Source organism: Macaca fascicularis, chromosome 12 (assembly GCF_037993035.2).
Source record: "Macaca fascicularis isolate 582-1 chromosome 12, T2T-MFA8v1.1".
In the NCBI taxonomy this organism is placed as follows: Eukaryota; Metazoa; Chordata; class Mammalia; order Primates; family Cercopithecidae; genus Macaca; species Macaca fascicularis.
In genome coordinates, this window is record NC_088386.1 from 44,674,313 (window position 1) to 44,694,116 (window position 19,804).

The 19,804-nt window shown below is 38.3% G+C and overlaps 1 protein-coding gene across 8 annotated transcripts in view; it reads left to right on the plus strand.

The window, feature by feature from the left end:
* LYPD6B (LY6/PLAUR domain containing 6B) overlaps positions 1 to 19,804 on the plus strand; it is a 188,272-nt gene that overhangs the window by 60,382 nt on the left and 108,086 nt on the right. For 2 of the 8 annotated variants that reach the window (XM_015432111.4, XM_015432112.4), the window contains exon 2: positions 2,774 to 2,868. The exons of the other annotated variants lie outside the window; for them this stretch is intronic. The gene's annotated coding sequence lies outside the window, so the exon portion shown is untranslated. The remainder of the gene's footprint in view (positions 1 to 2,773; positions 2,869 to 19,804) is intronic. 8 annotated transcript variants of the gene reach the window in all.

Genomic DNA, 19,804 nt, shown 5'->3' on the forward strand with positions numbered 1-19,804 from the left:
GGAGAAAAAGGATGAGGAAGAGAGTTTGGGAATGCATAGGTAGGAATTTACTTTTTTGGCAGAGATCAAAGAAGTGGGGATGTGAGGCATTGGTGGTGGAGGCTGCTTTCCAAGATTCAAGCAGATGTTTGATGTAGTCTGTATCGGTCCAGATGTACATGTGGAGGAAGGGCCTGTTGGTGCTGGAACCAGGGCAGGAATAGGCCCTGGTCTAAAGGGACCTCACAATAAACTGTCAGATGTCCTGCTAGTATTGCCGTTAATAAGACTGGGCACGCTATTCCAAAAGGAAATAAGAGTAGTCTACTGTCCATCATTCTGAGACAATCCATGGTGGTTTCTGATGATCTTTACTTTTCCTCTAAGTGCCCATGGGCCATCTCTTTAAACATCAAATTCAGGAATTTTCCTTTGGATTTGAGATTTTGAGCTGTACCTGTTCACTATCTGGACAGAACTGGGTCTCTTTATTACCTGTTTCTACATGTATGTTCCAGTATCACATTGTCTTCATTACCTGTGATTGTTAACAAACAATTTGTGAATTTCTGTTCCACTTCAAATTTTCTTCTACATTTCTTGCATATATTAAGAATCTGCATTTTATTTTGCTTATTCAGCTCTTGTCTTTGAATAATCTGATTTTTTTTTCCAATTTATGATGGTTACTTTAAATTGTTTTCTCACATTTACATCCAGCTCTTCTACCAGTTTGTTGATGCATTTGCTTCTTCATCTGTAATTCTTAACACTTTGAAACTCCTTTACATCAATTTTGTCTTTATGATTATAATGAAACAAGAGTTTTCTTGACTTTTTCTCCTGGTGTATTCAAATAGAATATGACTTTGATGTTATGGAATGGATAGAAAGTGGTGGAACAAGAAATGGATAAAATAAACATAGTATAATAAATGAGAAGAGTTTCTCCAGCAAATAAGAAAATAATTATCTACTTATTTTTTGGTACTGGTTTAATTATTTTTGATCCCTATGTATGAATGAGTAGACATAATCAATAGTTCATAGAGTAAAACTTTTTTTTCTTTTCTAAATGCTTAAGAAAGGATTCGACTGTCGGCATACAATTTTACTAAATAAATGTGAGTGAATGACATAGGAATGATTGGACTCTGGAAAAAATTTGAAAAATTAAATAAAGCCTTATAACTTGACTTCTGGAATGCCAGGGACATGATATAATCTTGGGGAAAATATTGTGTGCATAAAGATCATAATTAGATTTGCTAAACCAAGTATCTAAAGGATTGCCTGAAAAATCTTCCTGAACCCCAGACTGGTGGAAATGAATAGGTCGTCGGGAGACTGCTGCCCTGTGGTTAACCACTTAGGGATTAGGTTCTGGATGTGGTACCTGTTACAGCAGTAGAATAATTATGCGTTTCCTGTAAGACTGGGATTCTTGAGAGCACTCATTAGCTCTTAGACAGATTCTTCTTTGTGAAGAAGAATAAACAAAAATAGATTTTACTTTTAAAATATTTAAAACTAAATATTTATAGAAAATATGAACATAAGCACCATTAGCATTCTCAAATTTCATTTCTCGTCCTTGTCAATAGATAGATCTGCCTTGTTACTCAAAACCCGTGCCATATTGTGGCTGCTTTGTTTGCTTGGTGTTGCTTTGCCTCTTATCAAAGGAATTTTAAGGAGGATGAGGCATGTATCAAGTAGCAACTCCAACAGTTGCTATCAAAACAATAAGAAATTATTATTATATTGGCCGGGCGCGGTGGCTCAAGCCTGTAATCCCAGCACTTTGGGAGGCCGAGACGGGCGGATCATGGGGTCAGGAGATTGAGACCATCCTGGCTAACCCGGTGAAACCCCGTTTCTACTAAAAAATACAAAAAAACTAGCTGGGCAAGGTGGCGGGCGCCTGTAGTCCCAGCTACTCGGGAGGCTGAGGCGGGAGAATGGCGTAAACCGGGGAGGCAGAGCTTGCAGTGAGCTGAGATCCGGCCACTGCACTCCAGTCTGGGCGGCAGAGCGAGACTCCGTCTCAAAAAAAAAAAAAGAAAAGAAAAAAATTATTATTATATCATTATTCTGGCTTATCATGGAATTTTTAATGTTTAAGAATTTTTATTTTACAAGATTATGGCATGGAAACCATAGTTAATATATTAAAAGAAAGGTGGCCGGGAGTGGTGGCTCATGCCTGTAATCCCAGCACTTTGGGAGGCTGAGGCGGGTAGATCACCTGAGGTCAGGAGTTCGTGACCAGCCTGGCCAACATGGTGAAACCTCGTCTCTACTAAAAATATAAAAATTAGCTGGGCATGGTGGCAGGTGCCTATAATCTCAGCTACTCGGGAGGCTGAGGTGAGAGAATCGCTTGAACCCGGGAGGTGGAGATTGCAGTCAGCCGAGATTGCATCATTGAACTCCAGCCTGGGCGACAGAGCAAAACTCCATATCTAACTAAAATAAAATAAGATAAGATAAGATAAGATAAGATAAGATAAGATAAAATAAAATAAAATAAAATAAAATAGAAGGACTTTTTTGAAAGGGTAGTATGCACTCCATCCATTGTGATACTGTGCTCTCAGATAAATACAGTTGAAGACATTTAATTTTCACAGTGAAAATTAGTAATAGTGTAGCTGTGTATTTCCCCCACATGGGAGTTTGGTTAAGCATAGGAATACTTAGAGATTTGTATGCATTTAGATCAAACAATGAAAATTATTTACTCTTAGCTAATCTAGTTAATTATTGCTTTTTTAAATGTTTGGTGCTGAAGCTGTTGGATTCCTTGGGGCTGGAGAGAGAGGGAGTGAGAGCAAAACCATGAACTAGGCCATGTGAGAGAGCACAGGATGGAGCAAGAGATCTCAAGTAAGTGAAAGGGAGAGGGTGCAGCCGTGATGCAAGGGGGTGAGAGAGTGAGCCAGGGAGGGTGTTAGAATGAGGGAGAGAGAGAAAGAGGCAGGAGACAGAGAGTGGGAGACAGGAGACAGAGAAAGAGATGGGAGACAGAGACAGGAGACAAGAGAGACAGGAGACAGACGAAGAGACCATAGGCAGACAGACAGAGAGATAGGAGACAGAGACACACAGAGGAAGATGCACACACAGACAGAGAGAGGGACAGAGAGAGAAAGAGACACACATAGAGAGGAACAGTGAGAGAGAGAGACAGGACACACAGACACACACAGAAAGACCCACGTAGAGAGACAGAGGGAAGCACGGCGAGAGACAGAGACACACACAAAGACACACAAAAAGAGTGATGAGAGAGACACAACCAGAAGACAGAGAAGAAGAGAGAATGGCTCACAGGGAGACAAACACAGAAAAAGAGAGACAAAGACAACGAGATACAGAAAGAGACACGGAGAGACTGAGACACAGAGAGAAAAAGAGAGAGACACACACACGGAAGTAGAGAAGATAGAAAAACAAGCATTAGAACCAGTAGGGAGGGACAGGGAGAGAGAGAGAAATGGGCAGCAGGATGTCAGGTCTGAGGAGGTCATGTGTTTGTGATGGCATGAGGTAACTGAACTCCCTCTTCGTGAGTTATCACGGCACAAATGTAAGTTTGTTGAATGTTAGTTATTGAATGGAAGTAGCAAATTTACACTTGTGGGTTAAATTTCTTTTGTTTCTACTTGGGTCCGAATTGGGTCCTGAGCGACATTAATCATTACTTAATATTAATATGGAAATGAGTTTACTCTGTTGCAAGCCCCAGTTTCAATCAGCAAGTAATTATGAAAATCAGTCTTAAAGATGTTGTGAAAGGGTGTTGCTTTCCAGGCAATAATTAAACCTCTGAATATCCCTGGGTGGTTGATTTTTTTTCTCTTCTTAGTTGTCTTTTTCCTAAACATACTCTCTGCAGGTGGGAAAAGATAGCAAGTTGCTGACTGAGGGATTCATTAGTTGTGGGTAGGTAAAGGTCTCATCAGGAGCAGAAGGGAACAAACAAAATGTTGTAGAGCTCAAGAGGAAGAAAAAGAAAGATCAGCTGCTTTTTCCAGGCCCAAAGGAAATAATTTTTTAAAAGTGTGAATAGAACCTCTAAAACTCCAGTTGTTTTTATAGGAGTATTTTTGAGCCACTTCTCAAAATGTGGAGCTAAATCTCCATTCTCAATGGGAGGCATCTAAACATGCTTGCCAATTTCAGTTTCTGGCCAATAGTAACCAGGTGCTCAAAAATAGCAACACATTATTATTATGCATAAAATGCCCTAGGAGCTGTGCATTGTTAGAGAAGTGAATCCTGAAAGACTTGTGGGCACACTGCTTCCATGGGCACCATGCGCTACTGTCTTCTGCTCCTGCCCTGCGCCACCACCCCCGCAAAGAGAACCTCTCCTACTGGAAGTGCAGGACAAAGCCACTGTGAAAGTCCTTAAAGTATGAGGCCTTCAGGAACAAGATGCAGACAATGGGAATGTTCTTCAACTTTTTATCTGCTTAAATTGCAGTCTTCCCAACAGGATGCTAGGAAGGAATATCCTTTTGTGTACACCATACCTGGAAACACATTGTGGAGGGAAGTAAGGTTGCCAGATAAATGCCAGGACACCCAGTTAAACCCGAATTACAGAACTAATGACTAAAAAGTTATTTGTTGCTTTTCTGAAATTCAGATTTGACTGAGCATCCTGTATTTTTATTTGCTGAACTAGCAACTCAGGGAGAGTTACCTCCGTTGGGGGCTGCTGGGCCCTAGCAGTCTCAGCCGGGTAGGAGTTAAATGTGCCATCCCCAGCCTGTGACACATTCCTCTGGCCTAGGATCCTTGTACTTTCTTTTGGAAGATAGAGTAGATGTAACTAGGCATAATTGTAAACGAAAGAAAGCAGAGTTTTTGGATTCCATATTATCAGAGATTTATACAAAGTTACAGAGTAGGCAATAAAAAGTCTTAAATACATTCAATTGCTTTACCAGCTTTGGAAAAAGTCAATGGCTGTTGATCCATCAGTTGGAAATATGAATGTGCTTGAATTTAAACATCAACCGATTTTTATGGGGTATTTTTGTCATTCCATCATGTACTCAAATGGTTTTTAATGCATAGACATACAGTGTATTTAGAGAGGAAATAGAAGGTAATATAATAGAAAAATAATCATTGAGTGAAATCTTACACTTTTTTTTTATTACTTTGGGCAGTATCTTTTAAAGATCTTGCAAATAAAAATGGTGAATAATTATTTGTTATAACTTTGTCTTTTGTTCACTTTTTGAGGTGGAAAATCCTACGAGATAATAGACCCAGCCCTCATGTGCTCCCTGAATGATTTCAGCACACCTTTTTGAGCAAGCACCTATGTTTATACATTCTGAGTTCAATTTTGAATCCCTAAGACTTAAATTTTCTTAAGTTTCTGTAACTTTTACATTCTTAGACTGAGTTTGATCCATGTTGTTGAAATCTGCTTTCCTCACATGAGTTGTATAGGATATGACCAAGGAGATTTTTAAAAATGGCTTTGGGCCGAGTGTGGTAGCTCACACCTGTAATCCTAGCACTTTGGGAGGCTGAGGAAGGTGGATCACCTTAGGTCAGGAGGTTGAGACCAGCCTGGGCAACATGGTAAAACCCTGTCTCTACTAAAAATACGAAAAAAATTAGCCAGGCATTGTGGCAGGCGCCTGTAATCCCAGCTACTCTGGAGGCTGAGGCAGGAGAATTGCTTGAACCCAGGAGGCGGAGATTGCAGTGAGCTGAGATCGTGCCATTGAACTCTAGCCTGGGCAACAAGAATGAAACTCTGTCTCAAAAAAAAAAAAAAAGAAAAGAAAAGAAAGAAAGAAAAAAGTGGCTTTGGTTTCTTGCATTGCTTCTGTAAGTTAAACTTGTCTATTGTATGAGTACCTTGGAACTTTGTTTTGTATATCTACTTATGTATATATACATGTGCTTTTTCTTTTCTTTCTTTCTTTCTTTCTTTTTTTTTTTTTATCATACTGCCTTACAGTGAAAAGTTTAAGACAAATGCATGATGACGGGACTTTGATGCACTGCCACATCCTACACTTTTGCAAGGCTCCCAAATGCCTTTCCCACATATTGAACTGTCACAGTAATGATCAGTGGCTTAGAATGCTTCCTGAATTCCTGACCAGCTGCCAAAACAATTGCTTAAGTAAATGTTTCCTGATGGCCAATGACCTTTAACACCCTCCACGTACAACTGTTGATGAACTGAGCTTTTGAAGGTCTACTGCCCATTCTTAGTGAAATCTGCAAAAAACCAAGCTTTGCTGTTGTGGCCCATTGGACTCGGGAGGATAGGTAAATCCCTTCAGGGAGGGACAGAGGCACTTGTCTTAAATCTGTTTCTTCACAGACCAGAGTAGGTCTCTGAACTGCCAGATAAATGCCAGGTCATCCATTTAAACCGGAATTACAGTAAATAACAACTAAAAAAAATATATGTTGTTTATAATTCAGACTTGACTAAGCATCCTGTATTTTTATTTGCTAAACTAGCAACTCAGAGACAGTCACCCCCATTGGGGACTGCCAGGCCCTTACAATCTCAGCTGGGCAGGAGTTAAATGTGTCATCCCCAGGCTGTGACAAGTTCCTTGCACCTAGGATCCTTGGCCCCCTCATGCTAGGGTCACAGCAGGGCCAGCAGGAGGCAATCCGTGTTCTGAGATCCTCATCCCTGGAACTCAGTGGAACGCTAAGACTGTCAAATACCACATTTTCTGTATAATGAAGTGAGTCCTGATAACCAGGAGGTAGCTAGGTCCGTCTTGGGCCTCCAAGAGTTCTCAAAAACTTTGTCCGTGGCACCAGGGCAATGCATGGTCTAGGGTCAAATGCCTCCTTTTCTAGCGGGCTGATATTCATGAATACAAGTTTTAAACCCAGAGACCTTTAAAATCTTGTTTGTCTCAGAACTGAGAATAGAACTTAGCACTTAAGGTGAGACGACATCAGATTGTCTATGATTCGAGTTAGACCATTCGTAAGCTTGTTGACATAGCAGTGTGATATTTAAAAACTAGGCAGCCAGGGGCTTTGGTTAGGAAGTGTTTTCTGGGGTCACACAGGCCTCACAGAGCTGTTCTGGGCAGCCTGAGGGGTCTCATCATTTCAGTGATGCTGTTCTGAATGAGCAGTTTGGCCTCATCATGTTCAGTTTCGTGTTTTTGTTCTAAAGAGAACATTTATACCAACTTATTTCCTCTTAGGAAAAGATTGGTTTTTTTGATGCTGGCCAGGGGCGGCTGGAGAGGGATGGGCTGTGGTAGAGTGCATGATGATCTAAACTGGGTCATCCTGTATTTTCAAGTTATCATCAAACATAGCCCCTTGTCTTTTGTTCCCAGGTATAACCCCAGAATCCTTCTTAACTCAGTGTTCAAAGCAATCAGTCCTCATCACTTGGCATTGGCTCATGAACTGATGCCGGTTTGACACTTTTGGTTTAGACGGATTATTTTTTCTCCTTCCTTCTTTCAAAATTAGTATTCAAAAGCAGCCCCTTTTGGATCTTCTAAAAGCATAAGTTAGGTTGATGTCCTTTGACTTTGGCAGAAAAAAGCCCGGGCTGGAGGCAGAAGGGGTCGTTTGCCTCTGGGTGTGGGGCAATGTTTTGGTAGGGGTTGGCACAGAAGACCTTTGCTTTTATCCTCTGGATCCCCTTGCCCTGTCACCAGTTGGCATGGGTCCTAAGACTGAGCTAGAGGACCTTTTAGATTTACCTTCAAAGAGGGCTAACCAGTCAATGCTCCTGTACTTGGACAGGGTTAGTTCCTTCTCATCAATCCCTCCAACTCCCACTGGTCTTTATGAACTAAGTCTGTCTTATTTATGTGGACTTGTTAAGTTGGTAGCTTTATGTAAGCTATAGTAAAAGGCTAAACAAATTCACCTTTGAACTTATGTTTTAAAATCCTCTTTTAAAAATTATCATGCAGGCTGAGCTGTGAGTGACCTAGAATTCAAAGTGTAAGAAGCAAAACAAATTTTTAAAAATCTGCTTCCTGTCTGTGTTAATATAACCCAGGCCCTCCTGCCATCAGCTCTCTGCAGCATTTTAAATTCACCTCTTGTTTCTTGAACCAACCCTTGTCAATGTTCTAATCTTGCAGGTCAGAGCTGTGTCTTCAGACAGTCAGAATGCATTTACTTAAACAATAGACCCTCTTGTTGTCAGTTCTGCTGCTTTCAATAATTTACCTTGACTTGATGTTCACCAGTACGTGCCGTCGGCAAAAGAGGCATACCTCCAAATACAGCTGATTACTCAGCTATTCAATATCAGCAGGACTGAAAGGAACCTAGCCGTCTCCATAAGGGGTGCTTCTCCTCCAGAGCCAGCCTCAAATGTAGCAGGTGACAAGGCAAGCAGGAATGAGCCCAAACCAGGGAACATCTGGAACCCTCAAGGGAACTGCGACTGCTTCCTTTTTTTCCAGTAGAATCCCCTTTTGCATCCCCGTATTGAGCAACTGCACATGCCAAAGGCAGAAAATAGAGCAGAATTGGGGTGCAGTGGGGAGGGACATCACAAGTAGCCCTAAAAAGTCCTAAAAGACACAGAATTATGAATGTATAGTAACTAGTGAAAATGCTGCAGCTTAAGTAATGCTTGGCAAACCCTCATGTATAGTTGTGCCTATTGATCACTGCCCAAGGGCACCCAGCCAGGAGCTGAAGGGGGGCCAAGATCCACCTCATGTGCTGTCTGGCAGAAGGTTATGTTGGCCTGGAGCAAGGGAGACCTTTTCAAATACTGCCACAGGCACCATCCTTTCTCCAAACCTTGAACACAGCAGGGCTCATCTGCCGAGAGTGGGCACTTTTTTCATTTGGACAAAGGTGCCATATGGGTTGGTGGGGCCCTGACACTTACAACCAGGTCCTCAGAGTAGGTCAGACTTTTATGTGAACTCTGAATGCATCTTGGCCTCAAGGCTCAGAAAGACAGGCTCTCAATGAGATCTCAGAGGCAGGAACTCGGATGGCTTGAGATGATTTCAGGTGGTGCCCACTCAACACATGTAACCAATTCCTCTCTTTTTAAAACGCTTTCAGTCCCATTCATTAGTTAAGAAGAAAATAAAGTATCCCTTTGTTAAAAAAGGATGTCAGCAAGTGCTAGAGATGCCTTAATTAGACATACCAGCCACAAAGAGAGAGCTGCATGTAGACCCAGAGGCTTCTGGGAAATTCCGTAGGCATTTACTCACAGCGTTAATGTTCATTGTATTTCTTTTTAGAATTACCTCTACCTTTACCAAGGGCTACTGGCTTCCTACTTAAAGAAGTAAAGGCACATTGAAAAAATAAATTAATATATAAAAATGAACGAATCACTTTTAAAAAGTAGTTGGTAAACAATAATATGGGCCATCTTCATTATTTTAATCAAATCCAAGTTACTACTGGCACAGCTGAATTTAGGAAACTGTGAGTTAGTGTAAAGAGACACAGTGAGATGGAACTATTGAGCGTGAGGAAGAGAGGCCTCCACAATAATACGGGTTTCTGACAACTTCTGCTAAGAAGCAAATAAAAGGAAACATTTGCACTGTTGTTGGAGGGATTTGGGGTTCAGATGCACAAGTATGCCCGTGTGTCTGTTGTTTGTATACTTGTTCCATAAGCAAAAGCTGAGGAATCAATTTGGAGATTTTGAATTCCCGAGGGTGGGACCAGAAGATGTAGGAGGGAGGGCAGCTATTTGGAAGTCAAGTGATTGGCCCCATATTTTTTCTCCGAGGAAGGGTTGTTTTGTTTTGTTTTGTGTTTTTTTTTTTTTTTTTTTTTTTTTTTGAGATGGAGTGTCTTTCTGTCACCCAGGCTGGAATGTAGTGGTACGATCTCAGCTCACTGCAACCTCCGCCTCCTGGGTTGAAGCGATTCTCCTGTCTCAGCCTCCCAAGTCACTGGGATTACAGGTGCCCACCACCATACCTGGCTAATTTTTGTATTTTTTTGTAGAGATGGGGTTTTGCCATGTTGGCTAGGCTGGTCTCGAACTCCTGACCTCAAATTATCCACCTGCCTTGACCTCCAAAACCCACCGTGCCCAGCCAAGGAAGAAATTTCCAGAAAGGGAACACATCTGTTAATTAATATTTGACTCAGGGTCCTTTTATATGTCCCTCTGTGTCCGTGTCCTTCACCGTCTCTCAGTCTTTCCACACATGAATGTACTCTAGGTACACATACACCACCCAGTCCACCTGTGGTTCAGATCTGCTGTCTCCCTTGAACTGTTTCCTGCAGAAGTCATGCTGTATCGTGACAGGCATGACAAAGGGAACTCAAGGCATTGTTTTCGGTCCTCTTTAGATGAAATAACACATTCAGCAGTTGGCACAAACATGGTGGAGATGAGTACAGTGAAAGCGTTGCATGGTATCTAGTGGCAACGTTAACGTATGTTTACATAAAGAAGAAAAGTGTCCTCTGATATAATCTCAGAAAACTGCTGCCACAGGCTTTTGAAACAATTAGTTTAGACGATTTCACAGAGCATTAAGCTTAACAATGTCAGTCTGTTCCTAAATGCTGTTCAAGAAAATTTTTGCAATGAGGCCAAAATTTAGGTTGGCAAAGGGCACCCTCAAGTAGGCAGTCTCATCTTATTATTTATAAACAGCTTTTTTGAGATACAATTGACCTACAATACACTGCACATATTTAAAGTGTACAGTTTGCTAAGTTTGGACATATGTAGTATAGATCTGTGAAATTATCACCTCAATCAAGATAATGAACACATTCATCACCCCCAAATGTTTTCTTGTGCCCTTTGGAAATCTCTACCTCCCACCCATCCCTGCCTGCCCAGGCAGGAAAGTACTTTCTGCCAGTATAATTTGCATTTTGTCTGGCTTCTTTCACTCAGCATCATTTTTGTGAGATTCATACACGTTGTGCATATCTTTTTTTTTTTTTTTTGAGATGGAATCTTGCTCTGTTGGCCAGGCTGGAGTGCAGTGGCATGATCTTGGATCACCGCAACCTCTGGCTCCCGGGTTCAAGCGATTCTCCTGCCTCAGCCTCCCAAGTAGCTGGTATTACAGCACACGCTGCCACACTTGGCTAATTTTTTTTATATTTTTGGTAGAGATGGGGTTTCACCATGTTGGCCAGGCTGGTCTCAAATTCCTGACCTCAAGTGATCTGCCCGCTTCGGCCTCCCAAAGTGCTGGGATTACAGGCGTGACCCACTGCGCCCGGCCATGCATATCATTATTTTTACTGCTGAATAACAGTCCATTGTATCGTTATGCCACAATCTGTTTATCTTTTTGCCTGTTGATGAACATTTGGGTTGGCTTTAGCTTTGGGCTATTACAAAAAAAGCTAGTAGAACATTTGTGTACAGATCTTTGTACAGATATATATTTTCTTTTCTGTTGGGTAAACAGCTAGGATTGCAATGGCTGGAACGTTTGTTAGTTGTGTAGACAGTGTTTTTCAAAGACTGATAACCATTTTATGTTCCCACAAGCAATGTATGAGAGTTCTTGTTCCTCTGTATCCTCACCAACACCCAGTATGTTAGCTATTTTATCTTCTGGGTTTAAGAGATAAAATGGCTAACATACTGTGTGTTGGTGAGGATGCATCTCCCAAGTGAGTAATGATGTCAAACATTCTTTATGTGCTATTTACAATTTATATACCATTTTCTTTGGTGAGGTGTCTGCCCATTTAAAAATTTGGGTTGTTTTCTCATTATTTGTTTTGAGCATTTTTATGTATTCTGTATGTAAATCCTCTATCAAATATATACTTTGCAAATCTTTTATTATAATCTTTGGCTTGTCTTTTTATTCTCTTAACAATGTCTATCAAAGAACTGAAGAATTAAATATTGATGAAATTTAATTTATCAAAATTTTTACTGGATCTTGCTTTTAGTGTTATATGTAAGAAATCTTTGCCTAACCCAAAGTCATAAAGATTTTCTCCTATATTTTCTTCCATAAGTTTTATAATTTCAGGTTTTACTTTTGGGTCTATGATCCATTTTGAGTTATTGAGTTATTGTTTTTCTTAATTTAAATTTTAATTAAGAAATTTTAAAATTTATAATTGACACGTGCATATTTATGGGGTACGATGTGATGTTTCAGTGTGTGTGTATATAGTGTAAAGATCAAATTGGGATAATTATCATATCCATAATTTTAAACAATTATCATTGCTTTGAATGGTTCAACTTTTTGTGAATATACATCCAATTGCTCCAGCACCATTGCTGAAAAGTCTATCTTTTTCTCCATTGAATGGCCATTGCACATTAGTCAAGAGTCAGTCATTCATATATTTGTTAATGTATGTCTATTTCTTGACCCTATTCTGTTCCATGGATCAATGTGCCGCCCTTGTCTTGATTACTGCAGCTATGTGCTAAGTCTTGAAATCAAGTAGTTGATTTGGCTATTCTGGGTCCTTTTGCATTTTGATATGGATTTTGGAATAAGAATCAGCCTGTTGCTTTCTACAAAAAAAAGCTCACTGGGATTTTAATTGTAGGGTGTATGTAATGATTAAGGGAGGATTGCAATTTTAATACAATAATATGTGTCTTCCAATCCATGAACAATGCAGTAACTCAGTATTTATTTAAGTTTTCTTTATGCATTTCAGCAATGTTATGTAGTGAATGATTCTTTCAGATTATTGTCAGATTTACCCTTCAGTGTTTCTATTTTTGGTGGTATTTATAAATAATAATGGCTTAAAAAAATTTTAATTCCTGATTGTTGCTGGTATGTAGAAATACAATTGATTTTTGTGTATTTATCTTACTGTATCCTACAGACTTACTAAAGTCATTTAGTAGTACTAGTAGCTTTTTTGATGCTTCCATCAGATTTTCTACATAGATTATCATGGCATGCTCCAATAAAGATAGTTTTACTACTGTCTGGATGCCTTTTGTTTCTTTGTCTTGACTTATTGCTGGCTAGATCCTCCTGTCCTCCTGTGCAATACTGAATGGAGTGGTGAGAGCAGACATCCTTGTTTCTCCTCATAAGGGAAAGCATTCAATCTTTCACTATTAAATAATATATTAATTGTAGGTTTTTCATAGATACTCTACTCTATCAGGTCCAAAAATCCCATTCTATTTGTAGTTTGCTGAGAGTTTTTATTGGGAATGGATGTTGAACTTTGCCAAATTATTTTTCTGTGTCTCTTGAGATAATCATATGGTTTTTCTTTTTAAGTTTGTTAATATGGTAAATTGCATCAACTCTCCTTTTCATGAATTTTAAACCAACCTTGCATTCCTGCAGTAAAACCTATGTGTTCATGATATATTATTTTATGTATTGTTAGATTCAATTTGCAAAAATTTTGTTTTGAATTTTTGCATCTATATTCATGAGGAATATTGGTTTGCAATTTTCTTTTATTATAATGTATTTTTCTGCTTTTGTATTAGAGTAGTGCTGATTTCATGGAATAAGTTGGAGAGTATTTCTCCATTTTAATTTTCTGGAAGTTTGTATATAGTTGATGTTATTTCTTCGTTACATTTGGTAGAATTCGCCAGTGAAGACATCTTGGTCTGTTGTTTTCTTCATGGGAAGATTTTTAACTACAAATACAATTGCTCTGATAGATATAGGGCTATTCAAAGGTTGCCAGTTTTTCTTGAGTGAGCTTTGGTAGATTGTATCTTTTAAGTATTTTTATATTTAATCTATGCTTTTGAAATTATTGATATAAAGTTGTTTATAATATTCCCTTACTACATTTCTAATAGCCGTAGAATATGTTGTGTTGTCAACTCTTTCCTTCTTCCTTTTCGATACTGATAATTTGTGTTTTTTTCCTTATTTTCCTAATCAATCTGTATAGAAGGTTATGAAATGATTGATCTCAAAGAACCATCTTTTGGTTTTGTTTATTTTCTCTATTGTTTTTCTGCTTTCTATTTTATTTATTTCTGCTTTGTCCTTTTTAATTTCATTTCTTCTGCTTATTTTGGGAGCTAATTCCTCCCTTCTTTTTTTTACTTTCTTAAAGCAGAAGCTGAGGTAATTGATTTGAGAACTGTTTTTTCAGTATCAATGCAGCAGTCCCCACTTATCTGCAGGGGATATGTTCCAAGGCCCCCAGTGGATTCTTGAAACCATGGATAGTGCGGAATCCTATATACACTATTTTTTTATTATACATACACACCTATGATAAAGTTTAAGTTATAATTAGGCACAATAAGAGATTAACAATAATAGATTATTATTAATAGAGATTAACTAATAATAGAACAATTATAACAATATACTATAATGAAAGTTATGTAAACGTGGTCTTTCTTTCTTAAAGTATCTTATTGTGCTGTACTAACCCTTTTCCTTCTTGTGATGATGTGAGGTGATAAAATGCCTATATGGTGAGATATCATAGTAATCAATCTGATAACTGAGAAGGGTACTAAGTGACTAATGGACAGGTAGTGTACACAGTGTGGATATGTGGGACAAAGGGATGTTTTACCTCCCTGGTGGGATGAAGCTGGACCGTGTGATATTTCATCACTCTACTCAGAACAGCATGCCATTTAAAACTTATGAATTGTTTATTCCTGGAATTTTTCATTTAATATTTTTAGATCACCGTTGACCATGAGTAACTGAAACTGCAGAAAGTGAACCTGAGGATAAGGGGGGACTACTGCATAGATATTTAGTACTATAAAATTCTTCCTAAGTGCTTTAGGAAGATACTTTAGCAATATCCCACAAACTCTGATACGACATGTTTTGATTTTTATTTAATTCAGAACAATTTTAAATTTTATTTTAAACTTCCTTTTTGATGCCTGGTTTATGTAGATGTGTTGCTTCATTTCTAAATATTTGGGGGTTTTCTAACTATCTTTCTGTAACTGATTTCTAGTTTAACTCTATTATATTCAAAGAACATATTTGCATATTTGCTATGACTTGAATGTTTTAAATCTATTTAGACCTGTGTTTTGGCAGAGAATATATTCCATCTTGGTAATTATCCACTTATGTGTAAAAAGAATGTGTATCCTGCTTTGGAAGGGTGGAGGGATCTATAACTGCCAGTTAAATCAAGTTAGTTGATAGTATATCCTTACTTCTTGTTTTTCTACTTGTTCTATCAATTATTGAAAGAGGGGTATTTAAATTTCCAATATAATGGTAGATTTATTTCCATCCCCTTTGTTATTGTTTGGCTGTGTCCCCACCCACATCTCATCTTGAATTCCCATGTGTTGTGAGAGGGACCCTGTGGGAGGTAATTGAATCATGGGGGCAAGTCTTTCCTGTGCTGTTCTCGTGATAGTAAGTCTCACGAGATCTGATGGTTTTATAAAGAAGAGTTCCCCTGCACAACCTCTGTCTCTTTGCCTGCTGCCATCCATGTAAGACGTGACTTGTACCTTCTTGCCTTCCACCATCTTTGTAAGGCTTCCCCAGCCATGTGGAACTGTAAGTCCATAAACCTCTTTCTTTTGTACATTGTCCAGTCTCAGATGTGTCTTTATTAGCAGCATGAAAATGGACAAATACACCCTTGCGGTTCAATGAGTTTTTGTTTCACACATTTTGAAGCTCTGTTTTTAGGTTCATAAAGTTTAGGATTGTTATATCCTCTTTATCTTTATGAAATGGCTATTTTCATCCCTGAAAACCTTTGTTGCCCTCAAATATATACTGCCTAATGTTCATGTTGTCACTCCAGTTTGTTTGTTGACTCGTGACAGAATTGTGAATCTTTTACCATCATTCTATTTTTAACCCTTTTATGTTTACATTTAAAGTATGTTTCCTATAAGCAGCATATAATTGAATCTTTCCTTTTTATTTAGCTGACAACTTTTGACTTTCAGTGGGGGTGTTAGAACACATATTGAATGTTATTTTTGATGTGTTTAAGTTTTTCATCTTGCTATTTATTTTATAATCACCCCTTTTGTTCTTTGTTCCCCTTCCCTTATTTTTCTGGCTTCTTTTGGATTGAGTTTTTAAAGAAAATTCAATTTTAGCTTGTTTATTGGCTGATTAGTTATGCCTGTTTGTTTTATTTTGATGGTTGCTTTAGAGTTTATAGCATACATCTTTAACTTACATTGTTTACCTTAAAGTGATATTATTTCCCTTCACTTAGAGTATAAATTCCTTCTCCCTGCCCCTAGCCTTTATACCATTTTTTGTTATCATATATTTTACTTATACATATGTAAGGGTCCCCACAATACATTATTATTTTTGTTTAAACAGTCAGATATTTGTTAAAAAAAGAGTTAAATAATAAGAAAACATATTATGCATTTATCTATGCAGTTACAATTTCTGGTACTTTTCATTCCTTTATGTAGATTCATATTTCCACCTGGTGTCAGTTTATTTTAAATTGAAACTTCCTTTGATAGTTCTTGTAGTGCAGATCTTAAAGCTTTTGTATGTCTGAAAGTCTATTTCACTTCGGTTTTTGAAATACATGTTAGGTTGATAGTTTTTCTTTTTTCTTTCAGCACTTTAAAGATATTGTTCCGCCATCTTCTTGCTGACATTGTTTCTGATAAGAAGTTTGTTTCCTCCTGATCTTTGTTCCTCTGTGCATAATTTGCCCTTTTTCTCTGGCTACTTTTTAATTCTTTTTTTAATCACTGGCTTTGATTAGTTTTATTATTGTGTGCCTTGCTGTAGTTTTATTTATGTTTCTTGTGCACAAGGTTTTTACTGTCTCAAATCTGTAAGTTTATAATATTCATCAAATTGGAAACATTTTAACCTATGTATCTTCAGATATTTTTTCTGTTCCCCATTCTCAGTTCTTAAGGTAATTCCAATTACATGTAGTATTTTAGGCTGCTTAAAGTTGTCCTTCAGTTCCCTTTATTTATTATTTATTATTATTATTTTTTGAGATGGAGTCTAGCTTTGTCACCTGGACTATAGTGCAGTGGCATGATCTCGGCTTACTGCAACCTCCGCCTCCCAGGTTCAAGCGATTCTTCTGCCTCAGCCTCCCGAGTAGCTGAGATTACAGGTGCATGCCACCATGCCCAGCTAATTTTTGTATTTTTAGTAGAAATGGGGTCTCACCATATTGGTCAGGCTGGTCTCGAACTCTTGACCTCAAGTTATCCACCCATCTCGGCCTCCCAAAGTGCTGGGATTACAGGCATGAGCTACTGCACCCAGCCATGTTCTCTTCTTTTAAAAAGAGTCTTTTCCTTCTCTGTTTTATTTTGGATAGTTTCTATTGCTATGTTGACAAGTCACCTCATCTTTTGTTCTGCAATATCTAATTAGCCATTAATCCCATCCAATGTATTTTTTCTCTTAGACATTGCAGGGTTTTTAAATTTGCAAATGTTTGATTTGGGGCTGTACATTTTTATATATATATATTTCTACTTAACTTTTCAAAATATATGGAGTACAGTTATAATAGTTTCAGTGCCTTTGTCTGATAATTCTAACATCTGTGTCTGTTCTGGGTGGTTTTTATTCATTTTCTCTTTTCATTATGGTTGTATTTTTCTGCTTGTTATCATGCCTACTAATTTTTGCGTGGATGCCAGATATTGTGGATTTTACTTTGTTGGGTGCTGGATGTTTTTGCATTCCTGTAAATATTCTTGAACCTTGTTTTAGGATGCAGTTAAATTTCTTGGAAATTTTGACATTCTTTTAATGTTTGCTAGGCAGTACTGTAGCAGCATTTAGTCTAGGGCTAAGTACTCCCCAATATTGAGGGAAGTCCCTTCTGAGTACTGTATTATAAGACCTATGAGTTATGAGGTTTTTCAATCTGACTACTGAATATGGCAACCTTATGTGTTATGTAATTCCATTTTAATGTAAAAATATACATAGATTAGAGATATGTTTCTCTCATTTATTCAATGGCTGTTTTTTGAATACGGACAATGTAAGGGATATCAAATATAGAATAGCAATAAAACAAAATCTTTCCTCTCAAAGAGTTTATATTCTATGTCTGGAAACAGACAATAGTTCTATGTCAGGTAGTAATATGTACTTTGAAGAAAAATAAGGCAGAGTAAAAAGAGAGAACAATGGGGAGTGGAATAGGATACAGATATGTGTCTGGGAAGAACTCTCGAAAAGGCGATATTCAAGCAGAGACTAGAATAAAGTGAAGTAGCGTGGCTGGTAGCTATCTGGTAGAAGGACATTACAGGTAAATGGAATACGAAGTGCTGAGGTAGAATAGTAGGAGGAGAGCATGGTCTTAGCATTCTTGAGGATGGTCAAGGAAGCTAGTGTGTTGAGGTGTAGTGAGAAAGTAAGGGAGAGAATAGTAGGAGGTGAGGTCAGAGGGACCCCTAGGAGGATGGGGGATCATGTAAGGCTTTGCTGAAGGTGATTTTATTAAAAGCAGGACAGAAACCATTTAGTGGTTTTGAGAAAGGTAATGGCATGGCCTGACTTACCTTTTTAAAGGGTACCTTTGTTGCTTTGTGGAGAATTGACTGTAGGTAAAGGGTAGAGCAGGGAGACCAGGTTGGAAGTTATTATAATCTTCCAGGCCAAAGGAGTTGGGAGTGGTGAAAGTGATGAGAAATCAGTCTGATTTGGGATATATTTAGAAGTTAGAGCTAGGAGGATTTGCTGATATATTTGATGGTGGGATGAGGGTTGGGAGAGAGAGCTTAAGAGTGATTTCAAGGTTTTATTATTGTTGTGTGTCTCTTCATCTGACATTTACTGGGATGGAGAAGATTGGGAGTGGAGAATTAGAAGTTCAGTTTTGACATGGTGAGTTTGAGATTTTCTATAAAGTGTTAAGGAGGCAGTTGGATACACACCTCTGAAGTTCAGGGGAAAAGTCTGGCCTAGAGATGTAAATTTGAGTGTCATCAGCATATAGAAGGCATTTAAAGGTTAGGTCTGGATGAGACCATATAGAAAGTAAGTATGGATAGAGAATGAGAGATGACTCAAGATTGGGGTTGTCCAACATTTAAAGGTCAGGAAGATGAGGAAGAGCCTTTAAAGGAAACCAAGAAGAAATGGCCAAACAGGCACGATGAGATCCAAGACAGTGATATCCTAGGAGCCAAGAGAAGAAAGTGTTTCAAGAAAGAGGGTGTGATATACTATGTCAGTTGCAAGATCTTAGAACTAACTTTGGGATTTGACAGTATGGAAGACATTGAGACCTTGACAAGGGCAGTCTGGTTGAAGTGGTAAGAATGAAAGTCTGATTAGAGTGGATTCAAGAGAGAATGGAAATGGCAACAGAGAGCATAGGCAACTGTTGAAGTTGTGTTGTAAAGGGAAACACAGAAATGGGTTGTAAGGAGATGGATGTCTGACTGATTTAGGTGTCTTAGAAGAGATATGAAAAGAAGTTCCCTGTAGTTACCTCTGAAAGACAGATTGAGTGGACCTTGGTATGGAGAGGATAGAGGAAAATTGTACTTTGCCCTTTATAACTTTATGTGCTATTTGATTTTTTTCCCCAATCAAGTTGCAGTGCTCTTGTTCAGATGCAATCCTCACAAGGTTTAATATGTGAAAATACATATAAAGATAGAGTATGGTATACATAGTATGTTTAGGTTAAACAAACAAAAAGCTATGCCGAGAAAAGACAGGAAGAAATGCATAAAGCCTTAAAAATAATATTATATGGTAGAAATAGAATGAGTTTTGGAATCTGGAAATACTTCGGACTAAAATCTGGCTCCCATACACATCCCTTAATGTCTCTCATCCTTGGTTTCCTTTTTTGTAATATGTATATAAAAATACTACCATCATTAATGGTTAGTATGAAGCCTAAATGGAGTGACTTAAAT